Source organism: Aedes aegypti, chromosome 2 (assembly GCF_002204515.2).
Source record: "Aedes aegypti strain LVP_AGWG chromosome 2, AaegL5.0 Primary Assembly, whole genome shotgun sequence".
Classification (NCBI taxonomy): domain Eukaryota; kingdom Metazoa; phylum Arthropoda; class Insecta; order Diptera; family Culicidae; genus Aedes; species Aedes aegypti.
Window position 1 is genome coordinate 455,095,503 of NC_035108.1, and position 14,880 is coordinate 455,110,382.

At 42.0% G+C, this 14,880-nt stretch overlaps 1 protein-coding gene across 5 annotated transcripts in view; it reads right to left on the minus strand.

Annotated features, from left to right (window-relative positions):
• LOC5570857 (stress-activated protein kinase JNK) overlaps nucleotides 1-14,880 on the minus strand; it is a 251,634-nt gene that overhangs the window by 216,292 nt on the left and 20,462 nt on the right. For 3 of the 5 annotated variants that reach the window (XM_021848088.1, XM_021848084.1, XM_021848086.1), the window contains one exon: nucleotides 11,637-11,673. The exons of the other annotated variants lie outside the window; for them this stretch is intronic. The gene's annotated coding sequence lies outside the window, so the exon portion shown is untranslated. The remainder of the gene's footprint in view (nucleotides 1-11,636; nucleotides 11,674-14,880) is intronic. 5 annotated transcript variants of the gene reach the window in all.

A 14,880-nucleotide genomic window follows, 5' to 3' on the forward strand; every position in this document is an offset into this window, starting at 1 on the left:
TTCAAATGTGCACTAATAGAGAGCTCAAAACTTAAGTGTTAATGAGGGCGCCAGCCACTCCTTACGGTCATCGTGAAGGGACAGGAATACTTGTTAGACAACCATTGTTTCTGAAGGCCGATTGAACCTCTAGATCACCACAGTTGTCGGGAAAGATTATGGGTTTTGGAGGATGTACCTGGTGTAGCGGTAAGAACACGCCTCTCACGCCGAGGACCTGGGATCGAATCCCATCCCCGAGATGGTCACTAAAAATTTCAGTGACGGATTCCTTCGGAAGGGAAGTAAAGCCGTTGGTCCCGAGATTTTTTGCGCAATAAATTCAAGAACATCAGTACGGATCAGTACATTGATCCATTTGCTTATATGAAGAGTGAAATTTTATACCATAACTAAGTATCATCAATATACAACTACTTACGGTTGTAGATACTCAGGCCTATATTCCGTGGAGTCCTTGGATGTCCAAGAATATCGACATAACAATACTATGTTTACTAAAAAGGATACTTTAGGGCCTTCACAATATTAAGGAACTATCCATTGAAAATTAGTTACGGTTGTAGATCCTAAAGCTTATATTCGATAGAGATCTTGAAGGACAAAGAACATCTACACAAATTAATAGAATACACTGTTTACTCACATAAATGGTTGGGGGCCTTGGAATATTTGAAAACTAATTTTAAATCACTAATTACGGTTGTACATCCCGAGGCCTTTTTATGGGCCCAGATAGACGTAGCGAAAGTCACAGTGCAGGTAACGCAGCTGAACCTGAACCACTGCACTATGGTCCAGGAATCAATTTTACGCGGAAAGATGCATTTTGAGCTTTAGAATGAAACATTAGCCAAAAACGGTTTCTACAAAGTTGTTTGTATTAGTTGAGCCCTTTGTTTAGTTTTATTGAAAATTAGGGTGGACCACATTTTCATAGAAATTGTGTAACTAACTTTCTTATTTGTAGAAATTATATTATACATGCTTCAGCAAAGTTATAGACCATTCAATTTTAAGCAACTTTGCCAAAAAAAGTTTTTTTGTATCTTTTAAATTGACCGATTTAGAGCTTTTTTCCTACGGTGACATAGGGTGGTCCGAACAAAACTGGTTTTCTGGCTTTAGAGTTTTCAATTCAAATTTCTCATCAAAGTAGTCTATGAAACACTTTTAGAGCTTTGAAAAATGCGTAATTTGTTGAGTGAAGAAACTCGCTATCTCCTTCCGTTCAGGAGTTATTGTTGTTTTTCTCTCAAAAACATGCCTACTTTGATTGTGAATATCTCTGATTGGGGCAAACAAAAAAAAATATCTTTTGACGGCATTCAAAAGACAAAACAATATTGTATATTATATCAAAAAATTACAGATGTGTTATTTTTGTAACTCTAATAAAACGACTTTAAGAACTTAACAAAACGCAAATTTTCATGCAAAAATATTGATGATATCTATTTTAGTTCAAAAGTTATTAAAGTTTTTCTGCTTAAAATCCTTTGTTTTTCAAGGCATTTTATTAGAGTTACAAAAATAACACATCTGTAATTTTTTGATATAATATACAATTTTGTTTTGTCTTTTGAATGCCGTCAAAAGATATTTTTTTGTTTGCCCCAATCAGAGATATTCACAATCAAAGTAGACATGTTTTTGAGAGAAAAACAACAATAACTCCTGAACGGAAGGAGATAGCGAGTTTCTTCACTCACCAAATTACGAATTTTTCAAAGTTCTAAAAGTGTTTCATATAGAGGGTCTTGTCCCGGGAATCCCGGGACAAAAATCCCGGGATCTAAAAAATCCCGAATCCCGGGATATTTTAAAAAATCCCGGGATTTCCCGAAATTTCATGTTTAACTAGAAAATGCTGTTGTATTTTTTCAAGTTATGGCACAAAACAAGCGACATGTTTTTTTTTGTGACTGTTGATGCAAGAATGTATTTTAGTTATTGCATTCAGCTTACTCTCTAATGGTGGTAAGCTCCATCTAAGTTAATACGCCAATCGCGTATTATCCTCGATTTTACTATAGTAATATATCCTCGATTTTACTATAGTAAAATCGAGGATAATACGCGATTGGCGTATTAACTTCGATGGAGCTTACCACCATAAGAGTTTTACAGACATTTAAGACCACTTATGCTTTAACTTGTGTTTCGGTGGTATGTTAGTTATGTAATATTAAATAAACTATAACAGGTTTCTCTACGGTGTGTTCCATTTTTCAACAATTGATTTGGAGGTTGATTTTTTATCTTCCCGTAACCGTTTCAATTTTCCAGGTGTTCCTTACAGTTTTCCTGGTCTAACTTGGCTCTAACGTCTAACATGGCTGTTATGCCAATCATTTAAACAGGGCTGCCCAACCTTTTTGGCTCTTTTTCGACATAAATTGTTGGTGCGTTCGCAAGAATAAACCAATATGAACAAAATAAGTCTCAAAAGAAAACTTGTTAGTATATCTGTATAATCCATGCTGAAAATTTTAAATTTTATATAAATTTGAATTATAATATATATAATTATAATATATAATATAAAGCATGGATTAGACAAATATACTAATTTCACTCTATTTTGCTCATTTCGGTTTACTCTTGCGAATGCACCAACAATTAATGTCGAACAAGAGCCAAAAAGGTTGGACAGGCCTGATTGAAAACCATGAAGATTCCATATAACATAACAATCTAAATAAATTGCATAATCATAAGAGTAGATTTTTATAGATTTCTTGGTAAAATTTGAGAGTGATTGGTATTATCACCTTATGCATCAGTATTGATTTTCAACTCAGATTAACTTAAACAAGTGATCATTAGCTTCGATTGCAGATAGGTAAAATTTTGATCAATGAAATCTAAGATTGCAATGTTTTTTTCCTCAAAGAACTCAACTTCACCTTCAAACATCAGGTTCGGTTATTATGAAGCTACTCTATAAAACTAAACATTGCTTCAAAACCCGCTCTGATTGTTCTATAGCCGTTTTGGAAGCAATTTATTTTTGTCCCGGGATCCCGGGAAATCCCGGGATTTTTTAAAATAAAATCCCGTATCCCGGGATTTTTTCGAGTCCGGGAAACAAGACCCTCTAGTTTCATAGACTACTTTGATGAGAAATTTGAATTGAAAACTCTAGAGCCAGAAAACTAGTTTTGTTCGGACCACCCTATGTCACCGTAGGAAAAAAGCTCTAAATCGGTCAATTTAAGAGATACAAAAAATCTTTTTTGGCAAAGTTGCTTCAAATTGAATGGTCTACAACTTTGCTGAAGCATGTATAATATAATTTCTACAAATAAGAAAATTAGTTACACAATTTCTATGAAAATGTGGTCCACCCTAATTTTCAATAACATCAAACAAAGGGCTTAACTAATACAAACAACTTTGTAGAAGACCGTTTTTGTCTAATGTTTCATTCTAAAGCTCAAAATGCATCTTTCCGCGTAAAACTGATTCCTGGACCACTGTGCACTGTGACGCAGCTCAGCAACTGCTGTACCAGGCAGTTGCTGAGTGGGGGACGGACATCGCCATCATATCGGACCCATACCGAGTACCCGCCGGCAACGGCAACTGGGTCGTGGATGGATCCGGAAAAATGGCGGCGATATGGACGACGGGTAAATACCCCGTCCAGGAGTTGGTGTCTACTACCTACGAGGGCTTCGTGATCGCCAAGGTAAACGGGGTCCTCTTTTGTAGCTGCTATGCGCCTCCGAGTTGGTCGACCGAGCGGTTCACACAGATGCTGGACTGCATGACGACCGTGTTGACAGGGCGAAGGCCAGTAGTAATAGCGGGTGACTTCAATGCCTGGGCCGTGGAATGGGGAAGCCGTATCACGAACCAGCGAGGTCAAATCCTGCTAGAGGCACTGGCCGTGCTAGATGTCGATCTGGCTAATGTTGGTACCAAAAGTACCTTCAGCCGAAACGGAGCGGAGTCGATTATCGACGTTACTTTTTGTAGTCCTGGCCTAACGAGTAGTTCGAACTGGAGGGTAGACAATGCCTACACTCACAGCGACCACCTGGCGGTTCGCTACAGTATCGACTACAACAGCAGGCAGCGCGTAGAGGAAGCGGCTAGGTCACGGCCAAGCCCTCGTAGGTGGAAGACATCGTACTTCAATGACGAAGTACTTAGGGAGGCGCTCCGTCGTGAGCGTAACCTACTCGGCCTAAGCGGGGACGAACTGGTAGCGGTGCTTTCGCGTGCGTGCGATGCGACCATGCCTAGGAAAGTCCACCCTAGAAATGGGAGATCACCGACTTACTGGTGGACTCAAGCAATTGCGAACCTGCGCCGTGCCTGCCTACGGGCCAGGAGGCGGATGCAGCGAGCACGTACCGAGCAGGAGCGTGAAGAACGACGGGCGGTGTTCACCGCTGCCAAAGTCGCGCTTAAGTCCGAGATAAGGGCAAGCAAAAAGGCCTGCTTTGAGAGACTCTGTCAGAGTGCCAACGCGAACCCGTGGGGTGATGCCTACAGGATCGTTATGGCGAAGACAAGAGGTGCAATTGCTCCTACGGAGCAATCTCCACAGATGCTGGAGGGGATCATCGAGGGGCTCTTTCCGCGCCACAACCCTAGCCCATGGTCTCCTTTTGTAGGACAGCCGGGGATTGGGGCTGGCGATGAGGATAGAGTAACCGATGAGGAACTTGTAGGCAAGCATGGGAAACACTCACTCAGTTTTTGTGTTTCCCTCACTCGCTTCCACGCACAGTCGGGAGCGAGAAAGCCGTTTCTCTAACCAAGCCGAACGTTTCAATTTCCAGTGCCCATTCTGCTTCTTCGGCGAGCGCCAAGCGAAACAAAAAACGGCAACTGATTGAGTCGCTACCGATTCTGAAAGCCGAAGGCAACCGAATGCATACCGAATGATTGTTTACATTCTGATTCCGTTGGAATGGCATTCGGATTTGAGTGCTGATGAGTGTTCACTGACTGGCAATCCACACCACGGAATGATTCAGTGAGTGGGAATCCGCTCACTCAGTTCAATGCATTCGGCGAATGGATGCTTATTGCTTTCACTCGTGCCTCGCAGATACAAGTGTATTGGTATTCACTTCTCTTCGTGTTCCTTCCGATTCTTGCTTTTACAAAATCGGTTTTGACGCTTTCATGCTACACTCCACTCCGTACGATTCAGCTATCACTGAATGTTCGGTAGCAGCAGATTTTTTGCTATTTTTTATCGGTGGCGTTCGGGTGAGTGAGTGAATTTTCCCATGCTTGCTTGTAGGGATTGCAAAATCCCTAAGCATGGGGAAGGCACCAGGTCCGGACGGAGTTCCAAACCTGGCCCTCAAAGTCGCAATCTTGGAGGCTCCCGGTATGTTCAGATCTGCTATGCAGATATGCCTGGACGAGGGAGTATTTCCAGATGCGTGGAAGAGGCAGAGCCTGGTACTATTGCCAAAGACGGGGAAACCACCTGGTGACCCGTCGGCGTATAGACCAATATGCTTGATTGACACGGCGGGGAAGGTGCTCGAGAAGATCATCCTCAACAGACTGTTGAGGTACACTGAGAGTGTAAATGGTCTCTCAAGCAACCAGTTCGGCTTCCGGAAAGGGAAGTCCACCGTAGACGCTATTCTGACGGTTAAGAAAACCGCTGAGATAGCACTCCAGCGTAAGAGGAGGGGGATTCGCTACTGCGCAGTAGTGACTCTGGATGTAAGGAATGCATTTAATAGTGCCAGTTGGGCGGCTATTGCTGATGCGCTCCTGCGTCTGGGGATACCCGAGTACCTGTATAAGATTCTCGGAAGTTACTTCCAGAATCGGGTATTAGTCTATGACACAGAGGTGGGTCGGAAGTGCTTTCACATAACCTCAGGAGTCCCGCAAGGTTCCATCCTGGGCCCGGTGTTATGGAATGTCATGTACGACGAGGTGTTGAGATTAAAATTCCCGGCGGGTGTGGTCATCGTTGGCTTTGCCGACGATATTACGCTGGAGGTCTACGGTGAATCGATCGAAGAAGTGGAATTGACTGCAGCCCACTCGATCGCAATTGTGGAGGAGTGGATGAGCTCCAGGAAACTGGAATTGGCTCACCACAAAACTGAGGCGGTTGTTGTCAACAACCGAAAGCCGGTGCAGCAAGCGGTGATCAGTGTAGGCGACTGCACGATCACTTCGAAGCGCTCCGTCAAACACTTGGGGGTGATGATCGACGATAAGCTTACCTTCGGTAGCCACGTCGATTATGCCTGCAAGAGAGCCTCCACAGCTATTGTGGCACTGTCCCGGATGATGTCCAATAGCTCTGCGGTGTACGCCAGCAAGCGAAAGCTTCTGGCCAGTGTCGCCTCGTCCATACTGAGGTATGGTGGCCCGGCTTGGGGCACTGCCTTAAGTACCAAGAGCTACCGTAGCAAGCTAGAGAGTACTTATAGGCTAATGTGCCTGAGGGTTACGAGCGCGTACCGTACCGTGTCACACGATACACTCTGCGTCATCACCGGTATGGTGCCTATTGGTATCCTTATCATGGAAGACATAGAGTGCTTCGAAATGCGCGGCACAAGAGGCATACGCAGGACTGCCAGACTGGCCTCCATGGTCAAATGGCAGCGTGCGTGGGACAGTTCCACCAAGGGAGTGTGGACTCACAGGTTGATTCCGAGGTTAGATATCTGGGTCAATAGGCGCCATGGGGAACTAACATTCCACCTGATACAGGTCCTTTCGGGCCATGGTTGCTTTAGACAGTATCTACACCGTTTCGGTCATGCGGGTTCTCCCGAATGTCCAGTTTGTGCAGGTTTAGAGGAAACGGCGGAACACGTTTTGTTCGTGTGCCCGCGTTTCCGCACAATGCGTGACCGCATGTTAGCCACATGCGGTCGGGACACGACTCCGGACAATTTGGTCCAGAGGATGTGTGAAGACGAGTTTGGCTAGAATGCCGTTTCATCGGCTATCACCCACATCGTCTCGGAACTCCAAAGGAGGTGGCGTGTGGACTCGAGGAGTGACTAGTGCAGACGCTAATCAACAGGTGGTCCAAGGGTTCGCAGTCGGCTACGTAGGTCATACCGGTGCCCTACGGTCGAAATCGACCCTTACAGCGATTAAGTGGCCGCGGGGAGAACATCCTGGTAGCGCTGCTGTCGTAGCGCCGGCCTACTGGGTTGGTACGAGCCTCTGGTTGTTCGGGGCAGGTGGAGGCCCCTTCGTCAGCAATCCCAGCTGGTGCTAGCTGATAGGGCCTGAGCCTTCAGTAGGTCAAATTGCGAAGCCCGCAGTATCAGTTCTTGATACCTGCGGTGCAGCTGGGCGCGGGCGTAGTGGTCGACCCTGCCCGCTTTCAGCGGACAACGGGAGGTGAGGACCACCTGGGAAGCTGGCAAAGCGCCAGCATGCTACCTTGGTGGACCCCCCTAAGCGTGTCATCGATGTTCGTTGCTGCATGGCTACGCAGCTAACCTGGAGGATGCGATGTGCAATAGCCCCTCTCCGAAGCAATGCCTTCTTGGTGGTCCCGGAGAGACGAAGGGTTTGGCGGCAATGGAAATGGTTTAGTGGGTCGGGGGTGTAGTCCTGTTTACTGCTTGCATGTAGTAAATGGTCCCTAACCCCACACGGCGTCTGTTGAGCAGATTATCCCCCCATTGCTTAGAAGAAAAAAAAAAAAAAAAAAAGATAGCCGTAGCGGTAAACGCGCATCTATTCAGCATAACCATGCTGAGGGTCGTGGGTTCGAATCCCGCTGGTCGAAGATCTCTTCGTAAAAGAAATTTTCTCGATTCCCAGTATCTTCGTACCTGCCACACGATATACACATGCAAAAATGGTCAATCGGCAAAGAAAGCTCTCAGTTAATAACTGTGGAAGTGCTCATAAGAACACTAATCTGAGAAGCAGGCTTTGTCCCAGTTAGGACGTAACGCCAGAAAGAAAAAGAAGATCCCAAGGCCTATATTCATTGGGTTCCTTGGAGGACCAATACATCCGTACAAACCAACAAAATATTCCGATGAATTAAATGAATGGTTAAGAGACCGTACCATACATAAAAACTATCGATAGACGCTTGTACATCCTAAGGCCTACATTCGATGAAATCCTTGGAGGACCTATGACTTCGGTACAAATTACAACAATACTCATTTCGCTGCTATGAATAGATCTGTGCCATATAAAAAAACATCTATTGATAATTGGTTACGCTTATACAGTTAAGGCCTATATTCAATAGAGATCTTGAAGGACCAAGGACATCCGCACAATACAATGCACTATTTACACATATGAATGATTAAGGAGTTTCGGAGATTTTAAAACTAACCTTAAATCACTTACAGTTAACTCTCCCTTACTCGATATTCCGTATCTCGATATCGAATTAGAGAACCATAGTAAAATTTGGTTTTCATGGCTAACTCGATGGTCCCTTGGATTGCAGATGTACTGGTTTTGTGTTCTGTAAGTCGATACCTCCCTAACTCGATGGTGCCTTCAATATCGAGTAAGGGAGAGATGACTGTATTACGGTTGTAGATCCCAAGGCCTATATTCATTAGAGTGCTTGGAGGACCAAAAACATCCGTACAAACCAATAACGTATTCCGCTGATTTAGGTAAATGATTAAGAGACTGAATCATATTAAAAAAATACAATCGATAGACCATTGAGATCGTGCTTGTACATCCTAAGGCCTATACTCGATGAAGTCCTTGGAGGATCTAGGACATCGGTACAAATTATAACAATACTCATTTTACTGCTATGAATTGAAAAGGGCCTGTGCCATATTAAAAAAAAACATCAACGGATCGCTAAATACGCCAGTACATTGCAGGTATTCCAGGAAGTTTTTGGATGAACTAGAACACCTGTTGTACTCACTTAGTTACCAAAACTCGGATCTGACAATACAAACGATTCTTCAATATATAACAATCTTCTAGGGTCCAGTATTGTGAGATATTCTTCTACATAGAAATGATAAATTGAGCTCCACTTACTCATGTAGAATCATATGCCCAAATTCCAAAAAGTTCTTGGAAGACCTGAAAGTGCACACATTCTAGCCTGATTTAGTACAAAATATATCAATAATATCTTAATGATACTAAAAGAGCATAATTTCTCTAAGTAATAAAAAATCATACAATTACACTCCAGAAGGCAAAAGCTCTCTCGTTTTACGCACTGATTCAATTTACGCACCAACTCAATTTACGCACCCCCGATCAAGTTCGTAAATTGAGGTTACAGTGAATACATAAATTATAATTACTTACGAATAAATCGTTTCGAATAATTACCGTTCCACATCATGGGGCCTTCTTTAGCCGAGTGGTTAGAGTCCACGGCTACAAAGCAAAGCCATGCTGAAGGTGCTGGATTCGATTCCCAGTCGGTCCAGGATCTTTTCGTAATAGAAATTGCCTTCACTTCCCTGGGCATAGAGTATTATCGTACCTGCCACACGATATACGAATGCGAAAATGGCAACTTAGGCAAAGAAAACTCTCAGTGGAAGTGCTCATTGAACACTAAGGAGATGCAGGCTCTGTCCCAGAGAGGATGTAATGTCAAGAAGAAGAAGAACTTCCTTCCCAAAAGTTTGTTTTTGTCAATGTTTAATATTTTTCGTTTCCTTACGTTCATCATCAACGACCTTCCATCGCAGTTGACCGGTTGCGCATATCACCTGTTCTGTCCTAACAAGGGAAGGTCACGATGGTGTTACACGGGGTTTTCAACCGGACCATTTTTGTTAGATTCTACATGCCGAAATAAGAAAAACCCCAAAGCCTTTCGGGTGATGGACCAGTGGTGTAGCCAGGAGGGGCTCTGAAAGGGGCAATTTTGTACGTATATTATATTATTAAGCTAATTGGAAATTTGACAAAAATATTTTTTTAGTATCTATTGTGATGGCAGAGAACAGAATTGACATTAATGTATGTTTGAAATGTATTTTCCATGCCATAGGCGCAATCGGGATGGGTTTAGTATTGGTATACTATTCTAATAAAACCAAATTTGTTTTGGTGTCCATAGTCCATGTTAGCTACGCCAATGGCATGGAAAATACATTTTAAACATACATTAATGTCAATTCTGTTCTCTGCCATCACAATAGATACTAAAAAAATATTTTTGTCAAATTGCCAATTAGCTTAATAATATAATATACGTACAAAATTGCCCCTTTCAGAGCCCCTCCTGGCTACACCACTGATCCATCACCCGAAAGGCTTTGGGGTTTTTCATATTTTGACATTCAGAATCTAACAAAAATAGTCCGGTTGAAAACCCCGTGTAACACCATCGTGACCTTCCCTTGTAAGACAAGACGTGTCAGGTCAAAGTACTGAAACGAAACCAATTGCCTGTCAAAGAAGACCACTTCTCATTGATCGTTTTGGCAAAAGCCTACTTCCACATCGTTGAATTGAATTTCAACAGGGCTCTTTGTTGCTAGCGCGGCCGTGTTGCTAGTTCATAAATTAGAGTTTTCATTGAAAGATTAGAAAGTTTTCAAATTTTGTTTTTTTTCGAATGTATTTATATTCGATGATAAGTTATAAAGAAAAGTAAAAAATAACTTCGACCCTTTCCAAATGTTAGTCTAGATCGATTTTGAAAAAACAAAGTATGTAAAGTATTTTAGTTTCACATAGTCTTTACACCCAGAAAGTTTCATTGAATTCTGAAGGGGAGCTGCCAATCCCTTTGTCGAGTTGGCGTGAAATCCTCATGAGTCTGAGTCTCACATCTGGCAACACTTTCGTCATCCTACGCAACCCATTCCCCACATTCATTTCCGGACCGAGCAACACCTGTGCTGTGTTTCGTCCGACTGTTGTGCATTCATTTCGAAAACCTACAATCGAGGATTTTTGCTCAATCTGGCATCTGCAAACCGCAATGTTCCCGTATCCTAGTGGCTCGTTAGTGTTCTGAATTGGTTCGGTGGGGAATCGGTGAAAAACTGAAGCCAAGTAGCACTCCAACAAATGGGACCTCCCACGTCCGCAGATGTACAACAACGTCATGCTGAATGTGTCTGGGTTCGATTCCCGGTCGATCCTTGATCTTTTCGTTATGGAAATTCCCTTGACTTCTTTGTGCTTCGTACTTGCCACACGATATACGAATGTAAGATCGATAACTGTGGAAGTGCTCAAAAGAACAAAAAGCTGCGTTGCAGGTTCTGTCTCAGTAGGGACGTAACGTCAAGAAAAAGAAGCACTCCAACACACGACTGGCTGGTGTGATCTGGTGGAGACAAGTGAACGACAATAAAAGGGGCACGTGGCGAAGCCATCACTGCTGCGTTCGTTGCATACTTAAGCGCAAGAGTGGTTGCAGTCAATCGTGGTTTCCTTTCTTCTGTTGCTGGTAGGTATTTGTCGTCTTTGTGCATTTGAAAGGATGTCGAAAAAAGGAATAAACTTATGAATCGACTTTTGTTTTTTTTTCGGCATGCGATTTGCTTTACATGCTTGAAGGCGGCTTCAATGGGGTGCATTCTAATTAACAAGCTGATATTCGGAGGGTTTATGACAATTTTCAGCTATAGGTAATGAAATGTATGAGGTTGAGTGGTGTTCACAATAGTGATTGCATACAATAATGGACTCACCTTATAAGAAGAGTAGGTTTATTGCAGTAATAAGAGCCTGAAAATAAAATAATAAAAGAAATTCATGATTATAATCAATCTTTCAGATTGTTAGAGGGATATCTATAAGTGAAAAATGAAACCGAATATAGTACTGTATCATTGATGTCAACAATTTATATGTGTCAATACATAGTTTCTAACTGTTTTTTTGACATGAAGGTCAGGAGCTATAATTTTGACGTTTTTTTCCGCTCATAGATAACAGCAAATTTCTGACCACACCTCTGAATTACTCCTCCCCATCATATCATTAGGCCTAAACCACATAACATCGTCAACAAACATCCCCCTCGAGAAGCCCATTAGAATTCCGGTCGGCTTGTTTATTAGTATGTAGGTCAATCTTCGACGTGTTCGTCGAACCCTCATCACGATTTAACCCATTTCGGGCTCTCATTGCTCATCCCACCATCAAACCGTTTCCTCTATTAAACCGCTCACCGTTTAAGCGGTTTCCATGGAACAGCTTGCCTTTGACTTCCGTTAGAGCGATTAGAAGTATTATAAAACTATTAATTACATAGTGAGGGCCCCCTCTGCTCCGACCATCAACCGTTGTTTGACTCGAAGAGAATGTGTTGGAATTCTCGCCACGAGATGGAATCGGAAAACACCGACCCAATCGGGAAAACGACATCCACCCTCTTCGTCATACACAAATACATGCTCATCCAAAGCTGCATGAGAGGACTTCGAAGTAGGGAAAACTGAAAGGGAAACTGTGCCCGTTTGTCTTGGTTTAGGCTCATGCCAAACTGAATGCTTCAGAGCGACAGCCTTCGCACTGTTTCGGTGGAAAATCGCTGTAGATAAATAATTGTCGCTGCAAAACATTCGCATCGGTTTGAGGAAGTCCTTATTCCGACAGCAGTTTCGTCAACGAATCGACCGGAAAACTGATGATTATGTCTGTGTGGGATTGGAGCACGAATACAAGCACGTTTGTCGGTTTCCGTGGGTGTAGAGAGAGATTCCTCTCCAGGGAATTTCCGTTGATGAACCGAAGATTTTGGTATTCAGCACACATAAAATGGTTCATTAATATTGGACACGTACGGAAGATCCAGCACACCACTGGCGAAACGAATACAATGATGAGAGACTTCGGGGTAGGAAGTAGGTTCGTGAACAGAGCTAGAGCGCTTAAATCTATCGCATCGTGGTCATTGTTGGTATGCACAGGTGGAGTGATGGTTGATGAAACGTTCGGAAGACTTCGTGTATTTATATGATGAGAGTTGATAATGGTTTTGACTATCAAATTTATTCGAGTGCTTATCTGGATTTGGTTAGGATTTCAAGGTATACCCATTAAGGATTTGATATAAGTACGTTCGCAAAGATAAATAATGTAAATGAAAACTGTTTATTCTAGGGAATCAAAATTAGATATAAGCTGGATTTGTAAATTACAATTACAATAGAAGAATAAGCCCAATAAAAAAAACACAAAACAAAAATAAATTCTTACTTGGCTACAGAACCACTTTATGTTTTTTATTTTAAACTTTCGTATAAACAGAATTGAATTTTCTCGTATTTTGATATTAACTCTTCGGAACAGTCCATTAATGAGAGTATGTCGTGAAAATATGAAGCAATTAGGTGCAGCCGTCTTTCAGTAAAGAGTATTTATGTTTCTGGTACAACCCTGGACAAATAAAGATCTTGAAAACTCTAAAAAGCCCCATATCGTACTTTTCAGATTTCTCCAAGAATACTGGAGTAGTATAGTACACATTTTATTATTTTGATAAATTGACCAAAAGCAAAATGGCCACCAATACATTATATATGGAAAATGTCGGTCCCCCAAGGAACATCGGAATATCTTTAAAACCAGATCACCAATGATCAATATCAACACGCCTTCTTAAGCTAGAAGAGTTTTTTAAGAACTAGTGAAAAATGGTGCAAAAATATCGAAAAACAAAAAAGTTAACGCGATTTGAATATTTTTTGGTGGTAAAAAATTAAGCTACCGGTAGAAGGGTTATGGGACAAAAATGACCGATGCATTTGAAATGCTCTCAATACTCCATTTTTGAACCGATTTTTGTTCTTTTAGCTTTATATGAAAGATATGGAACCGGAACCCTGGTCATTTTTTGGGCACAAGGGCATCTGGAACCTGTTTCAGAAGGAACTGGTACATATCATATCCAGAAGTTCTTACGCATGTATGGGACGACGGTGCTAATTTCATGATTTCTCATTCCGACTTACAAGAGCACCAAGGGTACTAACAATTAGATTTGGTCGAATTCGGTCGGAATATTCAGGAACTGCTTCCGGTAGGGTGAGATGTGGATATTTATTTATTTATTTATTGTATCTACGTCTTCAGTAAAAATACTGTACAGACTGTTCTTAAATACTAAATGCTATCGAACAAAGACCTTTATCGAATAACAAGAGAGCTTCAAAATTTTGAATCATCACAAACATTTTAACATTGAATACAATACCATATTAAACAAACTAAACAAACCATTTCACAAACAATTCAAATTCAGTACTCATGAACACATTAACTTATTACAGCATACAACTTATTACAAAGAAAGTGAACATGTTAAACTGGTTACAATTAAGGTGATCGGCAAGAATGATCTGGTCGCCATGTTGTTACAACACGATCCTTGAATTCACGATATCTCACTCCCTTTGGCCAGTTTGAGGAATTCAAAGCTTTATTACGGTACCTTTTGTCGAACTTTATACGACATGAAATCCAGTGTTGACGCGTCTCTCCACGCAGGTTTAAGACAATCGAGGGCATAAATGTGGTCCACTGGTATAGCGGCGCTAATCATCGATTTAACATCTTCTTCGGTGACATCATTTGCAATATTGGAGACGTACAGCTTGAAAGTATTTGTGGTATTAGAATTGACTACAGCCTTCGCAGTTGACACTTCATTCACAATTTTTGTTGATGATAGGAGTGGAACATTATCCGTTTCCAAGGGAAGTGGAACAGTCATTGATGTTGGAGACGAATTGATTAAAGAACCAATCGTCGCATCTAGATGATTCATCATTTCATTCATCTTTGTTATTTCGTTTTTAATACAGTCAACCTCGTCTTTAACATCGAACACTTTCACTGCATTAACGGTAGAACGAAAACGCACGTTTTCTATCAAGTCCCGACAGTCATCACACATGAACATTACATTCCTATGCAGGCAAGCTCCGG